We start from the raw sequence: 27,648 nt of genomic DNA, 5'->3' as shown, positions 1-27,648 counted from the left end.
CAAAGCAGGCAGGTGGCCTCCAGTGATGACCGATGACCTCCATCCAACAACCCACCGAGAACAGAAACTGTGCCAACCATGGCTGAAGGAGCCCTGGCTGGGAGGACGGTGGCTCCAGCTGGCACCTTCGTCCTCGCCTGTGAGAGACCCTGACCCAGAAGACCCAAGTCAGCTGTGCCTGGCTTCCTGACCCATAGAAGTGATGAGATGAGAGATGTGGGTTGTTTGAAGCCACTTAGTTGTGGGTTGATTGGCTACACAGCATCGTAGAACCTGGATTCTATTCTTTGACGGCACAGAAGACAAGAGAGGGCACCATATTGAGAGGAGGGAGTGGCCAGGTTGTCAGATGGGACAAGGAGGGCAAAGAGGGCCCAGGATGCTGAGGCAGGAGGGAGCATTTCCCCCAGGGAGGTGGGGACTTGCGTTTGCAAGGAGGCTGGCGTTGGGTAGGGGGCAGGGGTCTCCTGGGTTCACGTAGAGACCTCATGTGACACTGCCAAGTTTAAATTCGGATGGCTAGAAGGGTGACCTTTTGAGGACGAATAATGTGATCTGCTTTTGCTTTTCTATTTTTTGTACAAATTCTTGTCTCCATCTTAGGATCCTGCACTTCCAAAACCTCTCCTGAAGGCTTCTGTTAATGCATTTAGCATCTGGCTTCGAAGTGCCGATCCAAAACCTTCGTTCCCTTCCTCTGGAATCTGTTCCCAGCGATGCACTTCCTATGCCCCTGAAATGCGTCTCTTCTACGCATCCTCTGTCGTCTTTGGAGCTGACTTGGGAACAATGTGGAAAATCTATACCCAGTGACCCAGGATTGTGAAGTCAGTCTCCATAGACACCGAGTCCAGTTCTTCCCTGGTTGGCATTTGCTGCCTGTAAATGACTTCCTGAACACTGACTCCAGCTTTAACTGTGCCCATTCAGCTTGGAGCAGGGGACTTAGCAAAGGATATGCAGCCACCACTTAATGGCTGTGCAGTAAGACTTAACCTTCCTGAGCCTTGGTGTGTGGGTTGTAAGACCTTTCTCTCGAGGTTGTTTTGAGAAGGAGGGAAGGAGCTGGTGTGTATAAGGAGCTTAGCCACTTGGCACAAACCCTTCTTTGAACTCCTCGAGGTTGTGATAGGCAGCTCGACTCCTTCTCGGGCTTTCTTACCTGTATGGCAAACCCCAAATCTCTCTGGAGGCTGCCAGCCCAGCTGCTGGAGACATGTCAGAAGTAGCCCGGGGGAGCAATTTTCTTTCAAAGAGAAACAGGCACAGAGAATCAAAACAAGACAGCCAACAGCGGGCCCGCCCTCAGCCAGGACAAATTTGGCACTTGGCAGTAGAAAGAGCAAGATGTACACCACCCAGAGAGTGTGTCTCTGCAGGACCTCACAAGCTCAGGACTGTCCCGAACCCCCACGCTGGGGAGGAGGATCAGCCGGGGTTACCCCATGGCACCTGCTCCGGCTTATTCCACACCAGAGTTGCCCGACACTATCTTGCTCCGATTTTTAATGTTTTAATGCCACCAACGGTCTGTACCTCCTTTTTGTCAATAGAGTTTGTTTTCTCCCTTTAATTCTCTTGAGGGGCATGGGACAGATGCCGGGGGTGCCCAAGAAAAGCGTGCAGGACACTCAACAACTGTTGCCAGTGCTTCATTGTGCTGGGACTTAGAAAACAACTCAGAGCTGGCTCTGGCCATCTGGGTGACCATTCAGTCTCTGCCATGAGACTGAATTCTGTGCTTCCCTTCTTTAGGGAGAGAGTTACTAGTTCCTGGAACATAGACTCCAGTCTCCTACCCTGGTTGGTGATGTGATTGGCTCCCTTTCACTGCTGAGCTAGGGTGTAACCAATGGATCACCTCCTCAGGGAGGCCTTTGCTGATAACGCCATATGGTCCCCCTCTCCCATTCTCTGCAGTTATTACACACTACGTCAGGAAACGGTGACATGACCTTCTTAGTACTATCTGACATTGCTCTGTCTATATTTATACCAGGGAGCTGCTCTTTGCTTCCCTGTTCAGTCTGGGTGGTGTCTCCATCTAACCTGCCCATCTTCAGATCCTCATTCCCTCTATGAAGCCATGATAGTCATTCCCATTTTACAGATGAGTAAACTGAGACCCAAGTCAACCAGACAGGTCTCCCAAGGTCAGAGAACTCATCCGTGGTGGAACCAGGATTAAAATCAGAGACGATGACTCCCTCTCCAATATGGCGGCCACCCGCCACAGGCAGCCATTGAGCACTTCAGCTGTGGCTACTCCAAACCCAGATGTACTGTCAGTACCTAATACAAATTGCATTTTGAAGAGTTGGTACAGGTTGACTATCCTTTATCCAAAATGCTTGGGTTTGGAAGTGTTTCAGATTTCAGAAGCTTTCAGGTTTTAGAATACTGACTTTCCTGGTGGAACATCCCTGATCTGAAAATTTGAAACCCAACATGAGCGCCTGTAAGTTTTGGATTTCAGATTTTGGATTTCTGAATTAGAGATGTTCAACCTGTAGTAGGAGAAGTGGGGAGGAGAAGGAGGATGTTAAAATGTCCCCTTAATGATTTTTCACACTGACGACAGTGAAATGATGATGCTTGATGTATTGGGTTAAATGAAATAGAATATTAAGATTAATTTCAACAGTCATATGTGTGACCCAGTTGCATTTCCACTGACAGCACTGATCGATACTCTTAATCGCTTCACTAGTAAGTCCTCAAATGTCAATAGACCTGAAATAGTATCTCTGTTAGCGCTAATAATAATAAGATCCAGACAGTCATCCAATGTAGAATTGTCTCTAATGCTTTCTGAAGTTCACTGGTTAAAAATAAAAGGTTGGGCTGGGATGTAGCTCAGTTGGTAGAGTGCTTGCCTTGCATGCACAAGGCCCTGGATCCAATCCCCAGCACCACACAAAAAAGTAAAAAGTTAGCTTTTAATTTTTCCAGATATATTAGGTATCTACTCTCTGTAGACCTCTTTGCAAATTACATTTTTTTTGTTGTTGTCATTTTTACTGGGGATTGAACCCAGGGGTGCTCAACCACTGAGCCACATCCCAACCTTTATATATATATATATATATATATATATATATATATATATATATATATATATATTTTAGAGACAGGATCTCACTGAGTTGCTTAGGGTGGCTAAATTGCTGAGGTTGGCTTTGAACTTGCAATTCTCCTGCCTTAGCCTCCCGAGCCATGCCCAGCCCATTGTCCTCCTTATGGGAACATATTTAAGAACATATGAAATGTTTAGTTATAAATATAGATGGAAACTTACCAAGGCTTCAAGATATTAGAGAAAGTCAACAAGAAAGTAAAAGGAGAATAGAAAATTTTTTTGTAGGTGGCATTTAGAAATGAATAAGCAGACTCAAAATGGACGTCCCTGCAAAAGTACCTGCCTTTGTCCATTATGACTCCACTGCTCAAGAAAAGAACTACTAAGTCAGGCACGGTGGTGAATGCCTGTCATCCCAGCAGCTCAGGAGGCTGAGGCAGGAGGATTTCAAGTTTGAAACCAGCCTCAGCAACTTAGCGAGGCCCAAAGCAACTCAGTGAGACCCTGTCTCTAAATAAAATGCAAAATTGGGCTGGGGATGTGGCTCAGTGGTTGAGTGTCCCTGAGTTCAATCCCTAGTAACCTCCCCACTAAAAAAAAAGAAAAGAAAAAGAAAAAGAAAAAAGAAAGCAACCATTAAATGCAGATACTGGAACAAAGAATGTACTTGACTTCTTATCACAGTTGGACTATTGCTGCTAACAATTTATTGAGTACTAATAGTGCAGAACATAGAATTAAAAACAGTTCTGGTCTACTAGACAAACATTCTCATCTAGGTAATATTTTCTGTTGAACAATGTGCTCCTGGAAGATTTCTTTAGTAAAACTGAAAATTCTCCCCAAAGGTCTCCCTTTTTCTTAGCAAAAGGCTGGCTGGTTTCTAAACAAGAAAACATGCTTCCTCTTTTTGGGGGGTTCAAATCCTCTGTTTTCAACTCTTGCTACAAAGCTGTCAGCTCACCTTATCACCAGCTCCAATATCCAAGAGCATATCCTTTGTCACTTAGTCATGGAAGTCACGTCTGGACACATTTCATTAAAATTGAGAAAATTGGGCTTCAGAACTTGAAACAGAATCAGAGTTGAAAACGCAGACCCTAAAGAGATCTTGGAGTCATTTATAAACCAATCCATCCCTGCCCTGGGAAACCAATGGAACCAATGAACTAAGTTAGCTTCGTAGAGAGAGAGTTTGAAAAATGTTCCTATTCACTCTTACCTTTATTTCAGGAAAGATAAAGCATGAATTTGCCCTCTTATTCAATTCTTCCTCTGGCTACTCGGTTTCACCGAAACAAAGAAAGGAAACTCTAACTGTGCAGCTCAGATGGTGGGGTCTAGTCTAAACTGCAGGGGCAGAAAGAACTGCTCTTTGCTATGCATGCCTGAAGCATTATGGAAATCAGAGTCAGGTTTCCTGACCGGGAGGATCTCTTTTGGGGGAAAGGAGAGGGTTGTCTTAGGAGGGAACTCAGAGCTGGTGTGTTTTGTACCTGATCCTCAGGTCCCCAGGGAGCCTCTGAGGGTGGATTTCTGTTACCTTACCTTCCCTACGCATCCTGGAAGCCCAAGTCAAGAGAGCACAAGAGACAACCTTGTTGGAATAAGTTTCCTTCAGAGATGGGCCATGATCAGACAAAACCTGGGAGTTTTGTTTGATTTGTCAGTGTTTATGACACAGGTTTTCTGATCTGGGGACAAACTGATACTTTATCCAAATCATTAAAAATGAGTGCTCTCGGTAGCTGGATGGAACCTGAGACTATCATGCTAAGTGAAATAAGCCAATCCCAAAAACCCAAAGGCCAAATGTTCTCTTTGATATGTGGATGCTGACTCACAATAAGTGGGGTGTAGAATTTCATTGGATGAGACAAAGGGGACTGAAGGGAAGGGAGGGGATGGGAATAGGAAAGACAGTGGAATGAAGGGGATGTCACTTTCCTATGTTCATATGTGAACACACGACCAGTGAAACTCCACACCATGTCCAACCACAAGAATGGGATCCTAATTAGAATTAGTTAAACTCCTTGTATGTATAATATGCAAAAATCCATTTTACTGTCATGGATTAAAAAATTAAAGTTTTACTGAATCCATAATACCCTTGAGGTATTATGAACATTTTAACAAGATTAATTCTTCCAATCCATGAACACGGTATATCATCCCATTTACATATATCTTCCTTAACTTCTTTCATCCATGTTTTATAGTTTCAGAGTCCATAATCTTGATTTGATTTATTCCTAAGTATTTGATCCTTTTTGATGCTATGGTAAATGAGATTGTTTTATTCATTTTTTTCCTAGTAGTTCCTTGTACAGAAACACTACTGATTTTGTATGTTGTTTTTGTATCCTGCAACTTTATTAATTCATTAGTTCTGAAAAAGTTAATGCACCAGTATGTGTAGCCTCTTTGGAAAGAAGATCAGTAGAGACATTTTTTTAAAGTGCACGCAGGCCCATATTTTCCTCTGTGGAAGCTTTCATGTTTAATTGAATCTGTAAATTAAACATTTTTACCCTTCTTATTTTAAATCTTGGCCAACTAGTACCTTGCCTTTTTGGCATAAGAAGCAAATCTACATGTCTAGCTTTGCAGGTAATGGTGACTCATTGTTGGAACCAAATGGGAGGGAAGAAAACACACAGAAAAAGCTCTTCGTCTTACTGCAGAGCACAGAATGTCATTTCTGGAACACTCCGTAACTTCTAGCTAAACACTGCCAGGCTTATCTTAAAGGGACCATGACATGATTTTGCTTGTGTTTGGTTTATGATTTTTTTGTATCTGAGGTTACTTCAGAGTACAGAAAAGAAACAAAGTTGATTATCCAGATGGCTGAGTAACTACTTGCTGGTATTAAATGATGACTTTGATACCAGTAGTCATGAAATTAGAACACCCACTTCAAAATATTTCTGGGACGGTTCCATTTAATTTTAGGCATTAAAAGTAACAAAAACATTCAGCAATAATATCCCCCATTGAGTTTTTCTGTTCTGATTCTGATATATTTTTTTCTGATATGAGAGAAGTTCTCTTCTAAGATGTACTCCATAATTTTGCCTTGATGGTTTGGGTATCTGGAAAACAAATAATTTGTCTTTAGCTTAAGCCAAAAGAAGAAATAATTTGGTATTAAATCACTAAGACTTTTCCCTCTGTAATCAAGCTCTAAGCCAAGTGGATCACAAGTTATCAGCAATGCCGAAAATGTTGGGCAGGTTGTTCAGAATTCGGAGTTCCCTGTCCTATCCGGACCCGAGACCTGTGTACATACGGTTCCCTTAACCTACGCCTCCAGCCCCACCCCCATGTTTCTGGATATTTCTGACTCATCATTTCTCAGTTTCAAATCACATCCCTGCCTGGCTAATTTTAGTCTTCACGGCATATTCTTTTTTTTTCTTGTGAGAAATTATATCATCAGTCTGACAAGTATTTCTGGTCTTGATTGGGACGGTCACTGTCAGCTGAGGAGAGATGAGTGCCTTACACTTACTAGGTAACCCGTAGATACTTTGTTGAAGGAATTAATCAATTCATGGATGTTCCATCCAATTCTAGTAAAAGGATCTGAGTATAGAAATAACTGGAAAATAGATCCCAGTGGGATCCCAAAGACACCTTCCAGGTCAAATTGTCCACCCTCTGTCTCAAGACCCGGCTGTCTGCTCTTACGATTATTCAGAACTTCCAGCCAGGACCCCAGGCTTTGATGACCTCTGCCACAGGTATGATCTCTGTCCAACACTGCTTCCTGTAGAGGCCCTGGAAACTGTTGGCATGGAAGCCAGCCTTCCATGAGGGCCACACACTCCCACAGAGAACCCAGGTTGACTTCCACAGCTACTTCATGACTCCAAAGTCAGGCTCTCAAGGTGATGCAATTCCGACCCTAGTCTTTTAGATAATGTGCTCTGCCCAAATCCAGCCACCATGCTGGAGGATGCTTGGGCAGTCCTATGGAAAGGAGCTGAAGCCTTTACCAGCACCATCTTGTAACCTTGTGAGCAACCCATCTGGGGAGCGGATCCTCCAGCCCCAGATTTACTTCAGCCCCCTGAGCTCACGGTTTCATGCAGAAGTTGAAATACAGTTTACAACGGGGGTGATTTCAGGTGCTGCATACTTGTCAAAGCCTCTTCAAGCCCGGTGTGGTGGTGCATGCCTATCATCCCAGCAGCTCGGGAGGCTGAGGCAGGAGGATCAAGAGTTCAAAGCCAGCCTCAGCCACTTAGTGAGGCCCTAAGCAACTTAGTGAGACTCTGACTTTAAATAAAATATAACAAGGGCTGGGGATGTGGCTCAGTGGTTAAGCGCCCCTGGGTTCAAACCTTGCCACCAAAAAAAACCAAAAACAAACAAACAAACAAACAAAAAAACTTCTTCAAGAGATAGAAAGGCAAGAAAGTTATTTTTGCCCTTTAAATGTTGGTTGAAAAATCACACCGTGAATATTCATTGCAAGTGGGCTAATGTAATGAATTCCTTATTCTCTCTCTGTTCAGTTAAAATCAGCTTCTTGGATCAAATGATAGATTCCAAACCTCAATCCTGTGGGCAAGTCTGTCTCACATTTTTTACAATTATTTCCTTAATGTTGAGAATACTGCAGTCAAAGGTGGCCCTGTAAATTCCTCTTCGCCTGGAAAATAAGCTCTAAAATTTCCCTTCAGGAGACATTTTTATTTATCTAAACTTCAGCCACCTGTCGTTCAGGCAGACACCGCTGAGAACAAAGGACTCAATTTTAACTTTGAGGACAATGCCACCGAAGAACCTTATCCCACTACGGATGGGTCACCTCTGTTCTTGGCACCAAGACCATTAGCTGCTGAGCCGCCTCAGGTCTCAACCCATTTTGGATCACCCGGCGCTGGTCCCCTCTTCCAGGAATGTTCGTTTCCTTTCTTTGTTCCTCCCTTTCATCATTCAGACTTTCTTGGCAGGTGTCAGCTCCTCTACCAGGGCCACTCTGGTCTCTTTTTAGACCCCCACCTTCCCCCCCAGGATTCAGGGTCCGAGGTTGTTTGACTTGGTCCTTTCACAATTTCATAGTTATCATCTTCTAAAAATGATGTTCCTTATGAATGAGGATAAATACCAACTGATACACACATAGAGACAGCAGATAAAAGTCATTTCTGTCCCCGATGGTGAGTGACTTCAGGTCAGTATCCTTCAAGGCTTATATTTATTTATTTATTTATTTATTTTGGTGAGTGTATGTATGTGCATGTGTGTGTATATATATATATACATATTATGATACATATATACACACATGTGTCATTATATGATATATATCATATATGTATCATAGTATAATTATAATATATACATAATTATCTATAAATAAGATATGATCATATATAGTATATATAATTGTCTATAAGATATATAATTGTATATGATATATATATATAAAATTGTCTATGAATAAGATATATGATTACATATATTATATATAATTGTCTATAACTAAGATATATGGTTATATATGATATATATGTAATTATCTATAAATAAGATCATTTAATAGCATTTTCTAGCTTTAAAAAAACCTCAGCAGTACACTGTGAGCATATTTAGATAACAGCAATAACTTCCATTTATGAGGTTATCTAGGTACCAGACAGATTATCTCCCACACGTCTCAAAACACGCGAGTATGAGACAGTTACTGGTAACGTCCCCATTTTGTGGATGGAAGTGGCAGGCGTTGAGCCGAGGTCCTGTCTGCAGTAGCTGGACACCAGTCTAAACTCCTCGCCCCACCCACGTCAGCGTCTGGAACTCCACTCTGGCTCTTCAGCTGAGCGCATAGCAGGGATGCCTGTCAAACCTGCTCTGGACTCTGGCCTCGTTCCCTCTCCTCTCGCGACTGCCTCTCCAGTTTCCAATGCCCTGGTCCTTCTCCCCACAACTGTTTCGTTTTTGCTTTGTCCATGGACTGTCCATAGTATTTTCCTTCTCCTCAATGTGTGTTTTGACCTGAATGAACTGATTCATAGGGAACCTTAGGGGCTTTTATAATTCAGCAGTTGTATGCATGAGGTCTACAAGTCCTCACCTAGCTGGGTGAGGTGGTGCACACCTGGTGGCTCACACCTGTAATCCCAGGGGCTCTGGAGGCTGAGGCAGGAGGATCGCAAGTTTAAGGCCAGATTCAACAATTTAGCAAGGCCCTAAGCAACTTAGTGAGACCCTGTCTCTAAATAAAAATATAAAAAAGGGCTGGGGATGTGGCTCAGTGACTGATTGCCCCTGGGTTAAATCTCCAGTACAGAAAGGAAGGAAGGAAGGAAGGAAGGAAGGAAAGAAAGGAAGGAAGGAAGGAAGAAAGAAAGAAAGAGAAAAGAAATAGATATGCTCAAAGACGAATGTTTCCTTCCCACTGGCTCCTGCTCTAATTTTGACTGTGCTCATTCCTAACCCAGTTCATGGTCTGCTCCTGAACTTTCCTAGCAATGCCTAGGGTGTGTCATTATAGCTCTGAAATTCTTCTCTTGAGAAACAGAAAGCAAGCACGGTTCTTTGTGGGCTAGAGTAGAGGAGGGACAGCAGGGGAACTGGGGGCACAAAGAGGTGAAGCCACTGGGCTGGGTTCACAGACTGGGAAGTCCGCGTAATGACCCTCCCAAATGTGTACTGTGTCATGATCCCTGGGCACACCCAGTCTCCACCCAGTCATTACACCCGTGAGAGGCTGCTGTCTAAGAAAGCCACCATCCCCTCACATAGGAGGCAGGTCCCAGGCTCTGCTGTTGGTATGGGGTAGCATACAGTTCTCTTCCTGTGGGAAGCAGCAGACCATCCCAGCAACGTCAAGATTTTGGAAATGGTAGATCTGCAACTGTCTGGGTGGCAGGATGCTCTGGGCTGTTTGCCAGACATCTTCTCCTTTTAAGTGGCAGTTGAACCTTTGGACCAGTACATCTCAGATGAATTCCATTTCTGGGAGCTACCAAGCAGAGCTTCTAAAGTAACACTAAAGCATGCACAGTTGACTGTATGTCATTGTCATTGTAGCCATTAAGATTAAGATGTGGCCAGGTGCAGTGGTGCACACCTGTAATCCCAGCATCCTGGGAGGCTGAGGCAGGAGGATCCCAAGTTCAAAGCCAACCTCAACAACTTAGCGAGGCCCTGTCTCTAAATAAAACATAAAAAGTGCTGGGGATGTGGCTCAGTGGTTAAGGAACTCTGGGTTCAATACCTGTTACAAAAAAAAAAAAAAAAAAGATTAAAATGTGGAGCAGAAAAAGGTGATACCAGAGGAGATAATAGATATGACTTTGAGTGTCAGCTGCAATTGACTAGTATTGACTGCCCATGGTAATGTGTATATAATTCTGTAGTCATTCCCACACTCATAGGGCAAGGAGCTCCACAATCAACTAGTAATGTCTGCAGCAACACAGGCGGGGGAGCATGATAGCATGTGTGTCATGTATTTGCTATAGGGATAGAGTGTAGAGTCTTATAAGACCCAGGTGCAGGCTCAGCTCTGCCACTTTCAAGTTGCAATCAGAAACTGGTTGGATTGACTTAATTTTCCCATATGCCTTCATGAGAATTTTAATTCTTGGTTATTTTTTGGAATAGATGCCATTGTTACTGAGGTATCTGGAATAATAAAACTTGATCCATGGAAACTACACAGACATAGGAGAAATCTCACTGGAGCCAAGGAATAAAGCCAGTATGTGTACATCCTATAGTTAAATTGAACAATGATTCTGAAGATGACTTCTCCCTCTCCCTTTCCTTCTGATACTGATTGTTTTTACTTTTCTAGGTAACTGTACCTTAAGTTTTAGGATACATGTCGCCACTGATAGAAGTTGGAACCTGTCTCCAAACTCTTACCTCAGCTAATGTTTTCTTTTTAAAGTCTGATTTACAGTAGCATGGATGTCATCCTCACTAGAGACTAAAACATGAGGTTCTACCAGGTTGTTTTAGTTGTACGCCTTTGGCAAATTATTTAATGACCCTGAGGCTCAGGTTTCTCATTAATTAAATGAGCATATTGTTTGAGTGGATTATTATGAGCGTCTATTTAGATAATCCAACCTTTGTGAAAGAGTTACAGAGGTACTTTTCCAAAGTATTATTAATATCATAATTATTCTTTTCCTGCACATAGCTTCTGCATTTAGTTGGACTAGAGGAGTAATTGAAAACAAATGTCAAAATGACCTAACATAACAATAGTGGCAGTAATTCCCATTTTCTAAGTTCCCTTTAGCAACAGAGCTAGATTAGTTCCCATTTTGGCATTCAAGGATCAGATTGCCAGATAAATTATGAGATGCCCAGCTACTTTTAATTTCAATTTCAGATAAGTGATCAACAGAACATACTTATAATAAACATTATCTGCTATATATCTGAAAATCCAACTGTTTTAGTCAGCTTTTTCGCTGCTATGACTAAAAGACTTGACCAAAACAATTGTAGAGGAGGAAAAGTTTATTTGCAGGCTCACAGTTTCAGAGGTCTCAGTCCATAGACAGCTGGCTCCATTCCTCGGGGCTCGAGGTGAGGCTGAGCATCATGGCAGAAGAGTGTGGTGGAGGGAAGCAGCTCACATGGTGATCAGGAAGCAGAGAGAGACTCCACTCTTCAGACAAAAATATATACCCCAAAGCCACGCCCAAGCCACGCCCCCAAAGCCACGCCCCCAGTGCCCACCTCCTCCAGCCACACCCACCTGCCTTCAGTCACCACTCAGTTAATCCCATCAGGGATTCATTCACTGATTGGGTTAAGGCTCTCACAACCCAGTCATTTCTCCTCTGAACCTTCTTGCATCGTCTCACACATGAGCTTTTGGGGGACACCTCACCTCCAAACCTTAACACTAACATAGTTGTTGCTATTGTTTGAAGCTGTCCCTCAAATTTTATGTCTTAGAAACATAGTACCCAAATTCACATATTAACGATATTTGGAAATAGGCCATGGGAGGTACATAGGATTTGATGAGGTCATGGGGTGGGGACCCCGTGTTGACACTGGTGGCTTTATAAGAAAGAAAGACCAGAGAGAGCAGGCTTGCTCGGTCTCACCATGTGATGTCCCCCGCCATGGTGTGAGCTGACGCGGTGACTCCACCTGATGCTGAGCCAGGATGCTGATCCTGCTTGTGGACACCTCATGCTCCAGGACTGTGTGCCAAATAAACTTCCACTTTTAAATTCCCTGGCCTCGGGTATTTTTTATTCTTATAAATGACCTAGCCTCAAGCACTTTGCTATAGCAAAATTGACCAAGACAACGGGCATCCTTTTTTTAAAAGAAAATTAAATGGGGACTCTAGTGTTGCTAGAACTGTTAAGGGTTGGTAAACCTACAAGAGTGACACTCACACAGCAAGTGGGATAGATGTCAGCAGTGAGGTAATGCTGGGGGCAGGCTCTGAAGTCAGACTGTCTGCACCAAATCCCAGCTGGACTCCTTACTAGCTGAGGGCAAGATACTTCTCTCCTCCCTCGTTCCCCCCGTCTCCTCATCCACCAAGTGGGGAGAATAACAGTCCCTCCTTTGTAGGACTGTTGGATCATCTCTGAGCTAATACACATGATGCCTTTGGAATACCACCCATGACAGTGAAAGGGCTCCCAATCTATCATCACTATATGCATTTATCATCAGATGCAAAGTTATCACTTATTGCAATGAAGGTGTTCATACCTGCTGTCTCAGAAAAAGGTTTCAGCCAACCAGGAAGGTGTTGCCTCATCCCCAATGCACAGAGGCCCTGAGCAAGACGAGAAGTCGCTCTCATACATCATGTGGGCCAGCGCTGGTCCAAGTCTCCAAGAGTCTGATTACAGTTCTGCCTCTCTTTCTGTCCTCAGAGAGACTGAGCTACGTCCTGTTCTGGAGCGGGGAATGGCTAGGACTTTTAGCAGTAACACGCCATCCATGGGGCATATGAGCAATCTGTGAATTCTGGAGATGGTTACCTAATAGCATAATGGCAATATAGTTCATTGTATATTTACACATATTACATATAATACATATGTCTATTACATATTATATTATCTATATCATATGATATTATATATGATATTTGTTATGGTTGGGATGTGAGGTGTCCCCCAAGAGCTCACGTGTGAGACAGTGCAAGGTTCAGAGGAGAAATGATTGGGTTGTGAGAGTCTTAACCCACTGTACGATAATAAAAACAAAAAATTCAAAAATCCAGGGCAGAGCTTAGCAAAACATACACGGCCATTATTTTAGAGCTATAAATAGAGTGAGCGAGCAAGCAAATGCGATGGTTGCCAGTAACGATAGGGTTGCCTGTCCCGTCTCGTCATGCCAATTGTAAAGCAAAGCCCCTTTGCCTCTTTAGGAATCACAGGGTATCATTCTTCCCATGCTATTAGGGCAGTTGGAATTTTTTATTTCTCTCTAAATAGTCATTTGGCCGTCAGATGTGTTCTGTGCATCTTTTTCGGTTTCTGAAACTATTCCTCACATTGCATGCCTCTTGCTCACTGTTAATGCACGGGATGCCCATCCTTGAATTTATTTTCACTTAGGGAAAAAAAAAAAAAAAAAGGAGTAAGATGTTTATGGAAAATGCTGGGTTTGGAGACTTTAAACGGAAAGTGATTTGAAAGACCAGGCAGGACTCCAAGCCAACCTATGGCCAGAGTCTCTATCAAAGCTGATGAGTCTCCAGCCCAGTGGTGGAGAACGGAGCCTGGGAGGATCTGACAATGTGTGGATGTCACGGGAGGGTTCCGGACCCTCCAGATCCCTTCCTGTGGGGCAGAGGGCTGGCAGAGGTGGGGCAGGGGGCAGCGGAAGTTCTCCATGCAGTGATAATGACTTAGATGCTAACCACAGGCAGGAAATTCTGTAATAGGATCAGGAAGGGAAAAAGCTATCAAAGTTGGTAGATTAAGACCCCTTTTCATTAAAAAAAGTTTTGAAGGGGGGCTGGGAGGAAAAGAGACTGTGAGGATAAATCCACAAATGGACTTGATGGTTATTTCTGAATGGTTCGTCCAAAGTGTTTCACTTGCAAGCAACAGAATCTCAACTGCAACTAGATTAAGTAAAAAGAAACACATTGGCTCAGAGGGAGAGGTTACACGTTCCAGGGTGACTCGGTCCAGGTCTTTAAAGTGACATAGGGGCATCTCATTTCCCACCCTTCTTTGTCTCCATCCAGAAAGCTGGAATCTGCTTCCTTCTTTCTTTTTTTCAAAAATGCACGGTAAACTTACTAATCATATGTCTCCCAAATCCCAGAAGACAAGGGCATCTGTGAGCAGCTCCAGCAGAAGTCCCCGGGGGGAGACGCTTGCTAGCCAGGGCTGACAGGTCCCCTGTTCCATGCCTGCCTCAGGATCAGCTCTGTCTGAGACAACCATGTCACAGGAGCAGCGTTGCAGCCCGGTCTGGAGAGTTGATCACCCAAAGGGAGGGACGCAGATAAAAATCCTACCTTCTCCACGCTGATTTCCATCTGCCTTTACTAGATTATTATTTTCTAAATAATTTTTAATGAGCAGCTATTATTTCATGAGAGGGTTGTTTTGAAAGATACCATGATGCAGTGGGGAGTCTGGCACCCAGGAAATCCTCCACTTTCATGCCCACACTGCCTTCCAGGTGGACGGTTGCCAGTTTACCTAGAGCATCCACAGCCAAAGTTTGCCTAGGACAGTCTGCTGCCCTAGCCCCAGTTAGTGTGGCTGTAGATAATCACCCTTGCCAAGCAATAAAAATAGCATGGTTCTATCTGCCTGTATTAACCCATTTAATAATGTTCATGGAATTTATTACAGGTATGGACCATGGATATTCATCTTTTATTATTATTATTAGACACTAGGGGCTCTTCCACTGAGCTACTTCCCATTCCCCAGTCCTTTTTTAAAAAAATTTTTTTTAAATTTAGAGACAGGGTCTCACTGAGTTGCTTACAGCCTCCCTACAATGCTGAGGCTGGCTTTGAACTGGCGATCCTCCTGCCTCAACCTCCCGAGCTGCTGGGATGATAGGCGGGCGCCACCCCATCTGACCCCCCCCCCTCTTTTTTTTTTTTTTTGAGATGGGGTCTTGTTCAGTTTCTAGGCTGGCCTTGACCTTGTGACCCTCCTCCCTCCACTTCCTTAGTTGCTGGAATTCCAGGTGCGCTGCCACCATGCTCAGCAATATCTTTTGCAGGTGAGGAAACAGGCACGGAAAAGGGAAGTGACCTGTTGCCGATCATCACACTGGAGTAGAGCGTCCGCGAGGGGCGTGTTGAAAACAAGGGACCAGGAGAAGGATCCAGGAACGGATGGAGCAGCAGGAAGAGATAAGACAGGGCCAAGTGGCATCTTCAGAGAAGACGTCCCAGTCCACAGTCCTCAGAGCTGCTCCTGTGACCTGCGGGGGAGGGGACCCTGGGCCAGCTCCCCCTGAGCCACGTGTCCGTGCTGCTCATCCCCGTCTCTCCACAAGCCTCCGCCATCCAGCATGGTGCTGCCTCCTCCTCACAGCCTGGGAAAGCCAGACCCGTGAGTGGGACAGGGCAGCCGCATGGTCCTGCATGCCTCTGGTCAGCCTGAGTGACTGCCATCCCTCCAGAGAAGCCGGGGGACCTGCTCATTCTTCTGAAGGTCCCCATCAGAAGGTCTATCACCCTGACTTCACCCTGCCTGACACTACCAGGTGATGGTGGCTTCCTTCCCCAACTTGGTAGCACCTTCAGAACAGGACCTGTGCTTGACTCATGCCTGAAGGACTGTGGGCCTCTCCTCGTGACAGGCGCCCTGGGTCCATTTTTGTTTTTTGGTACCAGGGATTGAACCCAGGGGTGCTTAACCACTGAGCCACATCCCCAGCCCTTTTTACATTTTATTTAGAGACAGGGTCTCACTGAGTTGCTCAGGGCCTTGCTAAGTTGCTGAGGCTGACTTTGAACTCCCAATCCTCCTGCCTCAGCCTCCCGAGCTGCTGGGATTACAGGCGTGCGCCACCCTGCCCGGCCTCCAGTGACCATTGTGACCGAGACCGGAGGTGTGTTTAGTCAATGCCACTGTGGATGACAGATGCCTCTCCTGGGAGTTCTGTCTCCCCAGAGGGCAAGAGCTGGGCCTCTTCCTCCCTCTCTTCTTCTAGCCTTGACCTTGTCAGACAGTGAAGAGTTAGCCTACCTTTCCATACAAGGCTAACTGCATTCCCAGAACAGATCCTCCTCTAGTGTCCTTATGGGCCACCTAGGATGCCTTGTGGCCACACGACTGGGACTTCTGACTCCCTCCAGTCACCAGCTGGCAGTCTAGAAGAGGACCACCTGGGGATGCGTGCACTGACCGGGCTGGGGTTACCCCAAACACAAACACAGCCCACTTCTGTCCAATGAGAATGAGGCCCTGCCAAGACAGTGCCCTGTTTCTTTGGGAATAGGGACAGGAGAGCTTTTAAAGGGCCCGGTGACCATAGCATGTAGGCACTGGTTTCAGTTTGTGAGACCGCTTAAGATCTTCCTAGCAGATGCAGGGGGGACCCGGATACTGCTGCTCTGAGACCCTTCCATGACTCTCCTTCTGAAGGTCAGCAATCCAGACCCTTGGACCACGGTGAGGTGCTCAGCAAGTGTTCTTCGCTGCTTCTTGAAGCTGTTTCCTTAGGAGCGAAGAAATGGAGGAGAAAATACACCAAATTTCCATCCCATGAGTCCCAGCGGCAACCTTTCACGCCAGCTCTTTCTAATCCCACTCCACCCCTGGGTCAGCATACTCCAGACCCTTCTTGCAATTCCTCAGATGCTTCCATCTCGTTCTCATCGTGGGTCTTTGCATCTGCTGTTGTCTCCTCCAGAGATGCCCTTCTTTCTGTTAGGTTGCATCCAAGAGGTATCAGCCCGTATTTCCCCTCTTCTGAGGCGACTTGAAGTCATTCTCCCCTGTAATCATATTTAATGACTTCATAACCTTTCGCAGCATCTACAGTTCCTTTCTGCACTGGTTTGTTGGTGTTGGATTGTCTGACCTCACTAGCATGCATGTTCCTAAAAAGCAGAGTCCTTGCAGCTCTGTGTCTATGCCCATCTCCATCCCTATGTGGCCGCTGGTCCTCATCAGCCCCAGGACTGTTAATATGTCACCTTCTCTCTTCCCTTTCTTTTACAGCCAGACCAAGTTAGAACCTGACTCTACAGTTTAGAACCTTAAGTCTCTTTAACATAGCATCCCCCGCGTTATAAATTTCCAAGGCTACTTCTGCTGAGTCTTGAGATTTATGTGTTTGGTATTTGGTGGCATTTACAGAAGGCCCTTTTGGAATTTTACCAGCTATAGCGTAATGTTGGTCTGTGTGTCCAGCTAAATCATAGTGTTATGGTTTAGATATGAGGCATCTGCTAAAAGTTCATGTGTGGGAGAATGCAAGAAAGTTTAGAGATGAAACAATTGGGTTATGAGAGTCTTAACTTAATCAGTGCATGAATCCACTTGAATGGATTAATTGGGTGTTACCTGCAGGCAGGTAGGGTGTTGCTGAAGGAGGTAGGTCCTTGGGCTGGGCATGCCTTCAGGGTACATATTTTGTCGCTGGTGAGCTGAGCTCTGTCCCTGCTTCCTGGTGCCATGTCCTGGGTTACTTTTTTCCACCATGCCCTTCCGCCATGATGTTTTGCTTCACCTTGGGCCCAGAGCTATGGAGTATACTGAATATACGATATACTGAATCACTGAACCCATGAGCCCAAACTTTTCCTCCTCTGCTTGCTCTTGTCAAGTGTTTTAGTCACAGTGGCAAAGAGGCTGACTAAAACACATGAAACTTCTCAGACACCTTGGGCATTCTGTTTTCCATTTTCGTTTCTCAAGTACTACTTCCACCAGGTATTAATGGGCATCCTGAAAGAAAACTAAAAAGGTGGAGGGAGACCTAGGAATAAATACTTAGCTTCTTCACTGTTGAGATGGGGCACCTCTGGGGCATGTACTTCCCAAATATTCCCAGCAAGATTGAGTACCACTTTCCACAAAAGTAAATCTCATTAATACATGCTAAGTTGGTTGCCTTCCATTTCCAACTCACTTCCGGTCTCCTCTTTCACAGCGGATCCCTGAGTTGGTTGATTTCCGGTTCCAATCTCACTTCCGGTCTCCTCTTTCACAGCTGAGTTGGTTGGCTTCCGGTTCCAATCTCACTTCCCGTCTCCTCTTGTAACATTTTGCTTAAATTCACCTCTCCAATAAAATTGCTTACATTTAAATCCTTATCTGAGGATCTGCTTCCAGTACAATCTAAGCCAGCATTCTACACCTAAACATGGCAAAAGAAACTTAAACCTAATAAATAGATATCCCCCCTGCTGCTCCAGTGTACAGTGGGCATTGTGGAATTTCAAGACAGGGTCTATGGCAGCATTTCCTGAAGATCAAGGCAAGGTGCCCATTTTTACAGGAAAGTGCATGGAATCACTGCACTTTAGGAGGGCATTCCTCAGGGATTCCACTTCTCTACCAAACAGTTTTTATTTGGTGACAGTTCCTGGGCTTGAAGATTCAATACTGTCAAAAAAGGCATTTGAGTGTACCTTTTCCCCCACATCCTCGCCAACCCCTATTGTGGCCTGTATTTTTGATAATCGCTTTCTAATTGGGGTGAGATGGAATCTTAGGGTAGTTTTGATTTGCATTTCTCTTATTACTAGAGATGTAGAACATTTTTTCATATATCTGTTGATGGCTTGCAGATCTTCTGTGAAGTGTCTGTTCAGTTCCTTAGCCCATTTATTGACTGGGTTGTGTGTAAACTTGGTGTAAAGTTTTTTGAGTTCTTTATAAATTCTGGAGATTAGTGTTATGGCATTTGCAGGTAAATGGATGAAGGTGGAGAATATCATGCTAAGTGAAATAAGCCAATCCCAAAAAACCAAAAGCTGAATGATTTCTCTGATAAGCGGATGATGATACATAACAGGGTGGGGGGAGGCAAGAATGGAGGAAGGATGGATTGTATAGAGGAAAATAAGGGGTGGGGAGGGGAAGGGGGGAAGGAAAGATAATAGAATGAGACAAACATCATGACCCTGTGTACATGTATGATTACACACACCGTGTGACTCTACTTCGTCAACCAGAGAAACGAAAGTTGTACCCCATTTGTGTGCAATGAATCAAAATTTCAAAAAAGGCATTTGAATGCAATAGCCTGGCCTCCACAGTCATCTGTGAATTCTCTTGGCAAAAATAGCTCGTGCAGATCCAAGCTTCTGCTCTCAAAGGAACCAAGCATGGAGGAGGCTTTCCAAGCCCCTTTCTTCCTGAGGTTACTCACCCCAAATCCTGCCATTTAATTGAGCAGTTTCACTCATTTCTGGTTCTTCCTCTTTGTCATGCTGAAGCCAGAGGGTTAAGAATGAGCTGCTGGGAACTGACTACACTGATGGGTACAGAACTGAACACGATGTGTCATCAGGAGTTGGTCACTCACAGGGTGTGATACGGATGGAGTCTCAGTCTAGCAAGGGGAGGTGGATGCCTAACTCAGAGTTACCGGATGGATTCATCCCCATTTCGACAAGTGATCTGGATGAACGTGTCGGTTGTCAGGAGTGACCTGAAGCAGGTGGAATTCAGAGGAAGTGGGAAGGGCAAGGAGGAGGGGGAAATGTTTTCAGGCAGCACCAAGTCTGTGGGTGGGAGGGAGCCTGGGTTGAGGGGAACTGACCGGTGGGACCCGATTTCCAAAGGATGGAAAAGAGCGGGAAGGCAGAGGGGAAGGTGGGTATGGGCCAGATCGAGTTCATGTACTTACTTTGTGAACTTCAGCAAGGGTTAAAGACTCCTGAGCTTCTGCATCCTCATCTGCAAAGTAGGGAATAATAACAGTACTCATTGCAAAGGATTGTAAGGACTGAGTGAGATCAGTACAGGTCAGGCCCATAGCTGATTACCTGCTGTGTGGCAGGTGCTCAGAGAACAGTATCAAATTGTTAATGTACATATTTGCTCCTGCTGGGTTACTCATTCCATGGGAGAACTGGGATTCAAACTCAGGGTTAACTGGAGCCTTTCTTGTTGACTACCATGATGTAGATCATGGGTTCATTTTATATAATTTTTCTTTGGATTATAAGGTGACTCTTGAATATCAAGTTTTTGTTGTTGTTGTTGTTGGGGCTTTTTGTTTGTTTGGTTTTTTGGTACCAGGGATTGAACCCAGAGGCCCTCGACCACTGAGCCACATCCCCAGCCCTTTTTCATATTTTATTTAGAGACAGGGTCTCGCTGAGTTGCTTAGGTCCTCACTAAGTTGCTGAGACTGGCTTTGAACTCTCCATTCTCCAGCCTCAGCACCCTGACCCGTGAATATCAAGTTTTTTTTTTTTTTTTATTGTTTTTGTTTATTTGTTTCAGTACTTAGGATCAAACCCAGGGCTTCCTGCATACTAGGCGAGCACTTGAACACTGAGCTATAACCCTGCCCTTCAGGTGTTTGAGAATATTTAGAAATTAAGTATATAGGGAAAATGGTCACAAGATGTTTAGTGATAGAATACATTCTTTAAAACTTTATGCACATTATCTCAATTCTATTTTTAAGTTTAAAGTTCAATGAGATTTTAAAAAATAAAAATGGCACAAATGCTATTGCTAAATAATGGAATTATAGGTGATTTAATGAGACTTTTATAATTTTATAATAATTGTTCCCTCCAAAATCAAAAAACCTGCTAAAGTTCCAGGTTTCCTTCCTGGCTCAATATTTAGGAGTTACTCATTTCCTTATTTCTGGAAATAAATATGAGTCTACATAAGGCCCACCTCCTACCAGGAATTGACTTAAAAGATTATGAATCAAGCTTGAAAAAGCATTAAGGCTCTTGCCTCACACCTTCAAAGAGGGGGTGCTTTCCTGCTCTTAGGAGAAGGGATCTATTTCCAGTCCTGGCAAGCAGACCAGGGTTCAGAGCATCTGTGGATCAATTGGCTGGCACAAAAAATATATAAATAAATAAAAAGAGCAGCTGGATTAACTTCATTGCTTTATTCAGTGGCTCAGGTCAAATGCTTAAGGCATTTTCCAGAATGCAATGGACCCAGGATGGGGCTTGCTTAACTCATTGGCATTATTAAAGAAATCATATATGCACCTTGGGTTTGGTCCCAAAGAGAAAGCATAAGCCCTGTTTGTCCTTGGCAAGGTGTTAGCCACAAATATGCCACCAGCAGGCTCCACGCAGACCCAACCAGGGCAATCCTGGGGCTCCTCAAGGACAACATTGCACACGGTCCCTTTGACATTTGAAGTCTACCCGCAAGCAGCCACCCGTTCCTCTTCTATCCACGTACATCATCCCATCACAGTGTGTTCCAGACTGATAACTTCTGAGCGCTGAAAAATGTTTGCTAAAGAAACTGCTGAGGTATTGAGTCAGAATGTTGATACAGCACATGCAACTTTAATTTGGATTAGGATGCTCCAATGAAAAAAAAAATCTGTAGTCTTGCCAGATCCGCCTTCCCACAAAAAGGATACAGCTGTGCTTGCCGAACCTTTGATACCCAACAGGTATCTGCTGTAACCTTCTGAAGAAGATCCTCATGGACAGTCATTTATTAAGTGCCTACTAGGCTTCGTCTACTGCAAAGGCATGCCTCAAAGAGGAGAAGCCAGCCATTTTTCTAGCTAGCAGACTGTTGGCAAACATTTCTGAGGCCAATCAGGATTTATTTGAAGCTTGAGACAGAGGATGTGGGCTCCAGATGGTACTTTTGTGAGCGCAAACTCTTAAGTAGAACGGGACTGAGCTCAGCGCGTAAGCAACACGTTTTTGCGGATTATTAGACCATCCGTCACCGGAGGACAGTTGAATAATGTCTTTCATAGGAAATCGGGGGAAGTTGCGTGCCTCTTTTTGAAGGTCTCAGTTCTGAAGGAATAGGCTCATGAGGCATTCATTGATTTCAGGAGGTGGACCCTCAGGGGGTGTAAAAGGTGTGCTGAAATCCACAAAACCTCATGATCCCCTTCAACAACCATGATCAATCACAGCGTTAAAATAATAAATAAATAGAAGACTATTTCCATGTGTCGGTCTAGCAAGCATATGGATGACGGTGGGCTCAGCGCCTGGAAATTCGCAGGGCCAGGGCAGGGCTGCTGGGAGTTCTATTTGGAAAGTCCTGAAGCACTTTGAGAGAGGAATAAAAGGTACGTAGTGAGGACTTTGAAATCAGTGGTCCCCTCTGCAGTGCCTGGATTTATATTGAAAGCACAAGGCTGCAGAAGTCCCTTCTGCCGTGTGCCCCTTCTTCCTTCCCAAGTCCCCTGGGTGACTCTGTTCCCTAGTTAAGATTCTCAGGTGGGCCTTGTTCACCCAGGGCATTGCCGGCTTCTCTCGCTGGCAGCCCCTTTGTCACTATGTGGCTGCTTCTCCACTAGACCCTCAGTCCTCTGATGTCAGAGAATAAATCCTGTCCATGTTTGGACCCCAGGGCACCCATCACAGTGGCCACTCAGGATAGGCCTGGACACAGTCCTGTGGAAAGGAATTGGAAAAGGAGAGAGGCTTATCCGTGAAGTTAATTCCATTATCACCTTTTTTTTTTTTTTTTTTTTGACTCAATGAGGAACTGTGAGAAATATTGGATGATCACCTAGGAATGGCTTGGACTCGTGATCAGCAATGACCTGAGTCACAGAGTGCCTATGTTGGGCAGTAGTACAATAATGTGGATGTACTAAGGGATGAAAAAGTATATTTTATGTTATAACCAATGTAGCAGTTAAAAGTTTAGTTTAACCAGGTGCAGTGACGCACATCTGTCATCCCAGCCGCTTGGGAGGCTGAGGCAGGAGGATCAGGAGTTCAAGGCCAGCCTCAGCAACTTAGTGAGGCTCTAAGCAACTCAGTGAGACCCTGTATCTAAATAAAATATAAAGAGGGCTGGGGATGTGGCTCGGGGGTAAGCACCCCTGGGTTCAACCCCTGCTACAAAAAAATAATAGTAATTTTAGGGGTCAGAATTCTTTGGGTTGAGTCCTGTGAACTTCTATAAATCATTTAAGTTCTCTGAATTTAAATATCATTATTTATTTGTATATGGGGGTAATGTTTTTATCTCAAGATTTCTTTTTTTTTGATTAAACAAACATGTGAACTGCTTAGCTCAGTACCTGGCACAGAGTCAATGCTCAATAAATGTTTGCTCTTCTAATTGTGAAGCAATAACGTGTGGCATTTGATGGTCAAATAGGTTTACACAAAAAGTTCTTACTTATATTCCTCCCAGCAGAACTTTGACTGGGTATCTAGCATGTCGTGTGACTGCTGTATACAGGGAGATGAATGGTCCTGTCCCAGAAGGCTCCACATACATCACGGAAAGTGAAAAGGGAAGCAGGCCATTAAAATATGGTGTCAGGTGTGCTACTAATAGAGTCATAAACAAGGCACTGCCGCAAAGACGTCAAATAGATTTTGAGTGTTAATGATGTTCACTTGTCGGGACGACTTCTTCAGAGGTGGTTGAGAGACTCTGAGTGTCGGGGTTTCTGAGACCCCCAGCCTTAGGCATGGTCAAGATGGCGCCTGACGCTGAGCCAAAAGCGGCCAGCTATACAGTAAACAACCAGCAAATTCCAATGATTGGCTAGTTAACGATGTGACTAGAGCATGCCCCCTCGTGTACCCATCCTATGCTTGCAGCTGTCCGCGTTTATCTCGTGTACTCTCCCCTGATTGGTTGAAGTGTATATAAGCCTGGTGGGTGGGAGAGTAGGAAGGAGAAGCTGAGGAAGAGGCAGAAGCGGCGGGGGCTGAAGAAGAGGGAGAAGCGGAAGAAGCGGCGAAGGCGGAGGTTGAAGCCAAGCTGGAAGCTGGGAGTACGCGGAAGCTGGAAGAAGCTGGGAGAAGGGAAGCTGGGAGTGCGCAGAAGCTAGGAGTAAGAGAAGCGTAGGAGAGGGACTGTGCACAATAAACTTCCAAAGCTTCAGACGTTTGTCGTGTCTCTCTCTGCGGCCAGAGGAGGCGCGATACTGAGGCCAAGTCCAGCTTCATTGGAAAAGAGATCTATGATTGACTGATTAGTATTATCTGCCAGACTGAGATGTGAAGGGTCTTGTGGTTTAAATATCACTTCTTAATCATCATTTTACCTATGAAAAAAAAAATCATAGCGAAGTGCCATATTCTCTCTTTTTTTTGGGGGGGGGGGGGTACCAGGGATTGACCTCAGGGGCACTTGACCACTGAGCCACATCCCCAGCCCTTTTTTGTATTTTATTTAGAGACAGGGTTGTGCTGATTTGCTTAGGGCCTCACTTTTGCTGAGGCTGGTTTGAACTCATGATCCTCCTGCCTCAGCCTCCCCAGCTGCTGGGATGACAGGCGTGTGCCACCATGCCCAGCCCATATTCTTAAATTGGGCTAAAGAGAGTTAGAAAGGTAAAGTGAGGCACGATGGCATTTTTAAAGAGTTTATATGAGCAGACAGCAATTCATGAATTGGGCAGTTCCAATCAAAAGAGACTCAGAGGCTCCACCAAGGGATGACAAGACACAGAAGCAAAGGGAAGTGATTATTTGGTTACAGTAGCCTCCTTTGGTCTATCCTGTTGGGAAAACCCTAGTTATAAAATATCGACTTTGTTTGCTGCTTCTGATGGATCGAGCCCCAGTTCAGTTTGTCTTTAATGGAGGCATTTATAAGAAACTCCAGTTTCACAGATGCTTGCAAATCAACAAGGTTGAGGCTGACACAGGCTTTGCTCATGGATTCTTCAGCCCTGGTCTGCATTTTAACTTATTTAATAAGGGTAGTGTTAGGGTTTAGATACGAGGTGTCCCCCCTCTGAAGATCATGTGGAAGATGATACAAGAAAGTTTAGAAGTGAAATGATTGGGTTATGAGAGCTTTAACCTAATCAGTGCAGAATCCACTGATAGGGATTAACTGGGCAGTATCTGTAAGCCGGCAGGAAGAGGCTGGAGGAGGTGGGTCACTGGGTGCGAACCTCTGAGGTTTATATCCTGTTCCTGGTGAGTAGAGTTCTCTTTATTTCCCAGTTTCCATGTCCTGAGCTGCTTTCCTCCCCTGCACCCTCTGCCACGATGTTTGGTCTCTCCTCGGATCCAGAGCTGGGAGTCAGCAGTCTATGGACAGAGACCTCTGAAACTGAGTGTGTTAGTCAACTTTTTTCTTTTTGCTGCTATGACTAAAAGGACCCAACCAGAACAACTGTAGAGGAGGAAAGTTATTTGGGGGTTCACAGTTTCATAAGTCTCAGTCCATGGACAGCAGAAGTGAGGCTGAGCATCATGGCAGACGAGTGTGGTGGAGGGAAGCAGCCCACATGGTGATCAGGAAGCAGAGAGACTCCACTCTCCAGATACAAATATATACCCCAAAGCCACGCCCCAAGCCACGCCCCCAAAGCCACGCCCCCAATGCCCCCCTCCTCCAGCCACACCCACCTGCCTCCTGTCACCACTCAGTTAATCCCATCAGGGATTCATTCACTGATTGGGTTGAAGCTATAACCCAATCATTTCTCCTCTGCACCTTCCTGCATGGTCTCCCACATGAGCTTTTGAGGGACACCTCACATCCACACCATAACAGTGAGCCAAATCAATTCTTCCTCTTCTGCAATGGTTCATGTCAGGCCTTTTGGTCACAGCAGTGAAAAAACTAACAGAAACAGGTAATATTTAAAAAATGAAATGGGTTTAAATCTGACCTTTGCACCCTGTGCTTGGGGTAAGTGGCTCAGCATTTCAGTTCATTGCCCAAGGAGGTAAAATAGAGTTAAAAGTGCATTTTCACTCTGTGGATCAGATGTTGAAATACCAAGCAGTGTGTTCAGCCCCCAAAGCCACGCCCCCAGTGCCCACCTCCTCCAGCCACACCCACCTGCCTTAAGAATGTGCTTAACCGATGATAGTTATTTTTGCTACAGGGATGACAGACTTTCTAAACTCCTTCAGTATGACGAAATGTTAAACCTCACCATCAGAACACCTTACTTTCTGCTCACTCAAATGAAAGACTCATCCCCATTTGAAAGTTCAAGAAAGTGGTTCAGTTTTCATCTTGTTAAAAACCACAAGCCCAAAGGATGAGACGTGAAGGGAGGAAAGAAAGTACTTGCCTTCTCCTGGCACAAAGGTTGGTGACACAGGTAATCCTCATCCCCAAAAATCGCTTTTCAAGTACCTCTTGTGTTTTTAGCAGGTCAGTTCTGCGAAAGGAGGAATAACATCTACTTGGGCTCTGTAGAACCTCAGTCACAAACTGTGGGTGCTTAGTAAGCACAAGATGAAAATAGCCCGGGTGTGGTGGTACATACCTGTCATCTCAGAGGCTCCGGAGACTGAGGCAGGAGGATCGCAAGTTCAAGGCCAGCCTCAGCAACTTAGCGAGACCCTAATCAACTCAGCAAGACCCTGTCTCTAAATAAAAAATAAAAAGGGCTGGGGATGTGGTTCAGTGGTTAAGTACCCCTGGGTTCAATCCTTGGTTCCAAAAAGAATTAAAAAAAAAAGAGTATTAAAATGACTTCATTCAGGGAATAAGATTTACAGAAATTCAAATATTTCACAATGGCACGTCCCTAATAAACTTTTCTCTGCATGGCATCTTTCTCCTTAAACATCACAGATACTAGAACCAACTCATATATTTGGCCCAGATATCAACCACTCAGAAATAATTCATCTTATATACCGTGAAGACAAACCTTGTCTTTACCTAGTGGCTATTCTGGCTTGTCACTTACTGTTTCCCACTTGAGTCTGGTGTTGGAGCAGCATGCCTTCAGTGGAAACTGCACTTTGAGTTTTGAACTTTGACCTTTCCTGGGGTGACAATATGCTCTTCTTTGGGGATGCTGGGCCGTGACACTGAGTGGCAATTCCCAGGGAGCCACACAGTCCCGAGGGGAGGAAGTCTGAGAGCCTGCTAAGTCCTGTGCAGCCAGAGTCTTGGGATACGGTGTTCTGAGTTTTCTGAGTTTTCATACCCTGTCACGTCTACAAAATGCCTGTTTGTGTGTGTACGTGAGACTTAAAAAAAAACATTCTTTTTAGTTGTAGATGGACACACCTTTATTTTATTCATTTATTTACATGTGGTGCTGAGGATCGAACCCAGTGCTTCACACGTGCCAGGTACAACCTGAGCCACAACCCCAGCCCTATACATGAGATATTCAAGCATTATTTTAAAATAGGCTTTGTGTTAGATGATTTTTGCCCAACCGTAGACTAATGTAAGTATTCTGAGCACATCAAGGTTGTTGAGGCTCAGCTATGATGTTCCATAGGTCAGATGTAGTAAATGCATTTTGACTTACCATTTTTCCAACATAAAAAACGGGAGGGTGCAACCCCATAAATTGCAGCATGTCTATAAGAAATAGATTCTGAGACCTTACCACATGCTTAATTCTGCTGAAAATTTGTGCTACACTAAATATTCTCTTTAAAAATTTTTAAAAATTTTTTCTTTTTGGATACACATGACAATAGACTATATTTTGAGATACTATACATACATGGAGTGTGACTT

The 27,648-nt window shown here is 44.5% G+C and overlaps 1 long non-coding RNA gene across 1 annotated transcript in view; it reads right to left on the bottom strand.

Moving 5' to 3' along the window:
- Positions 1–15,992: 15,992 nt before the first annotated feature.
- Positions 15,993–27,648, bottom strand: part of LOC124968588 (uncharacterized) — a 251,884-nt gene continuing 240,228 nt past the window's right edge. Inside the window, exons 4-5 of the long non-coding RNA XR_007105779.1 lie at positions 19,889–19,938; positions 15,993–17,024 (exon numbers count right to left, since the gene is read on the bottom strand). This is a non-coding gene — a long non-coding RNA (uncharacterized LOC124968588). The remainder of the gene's footprint in view (positions 17,025–19,888; positions 19,939–27,648) is intronic.

The sequence above is a fragment of the Sciurus carolinensis genome, chromosome 17 (genome assembly GCF_902686445.1).
Source record: "Sciurus carolinensis chromosome 17, mSciCar1.2, whole genome shotgun sequence".
NCBI lineage: Eukaryota > Metazoa > Chordata > Mammalia > Rodentia > Sciuridae > Sciurus > Sciurus carolinensis.
This window is presented reverse-complemented; position numbering and strand designations above follow the sequence as displayed.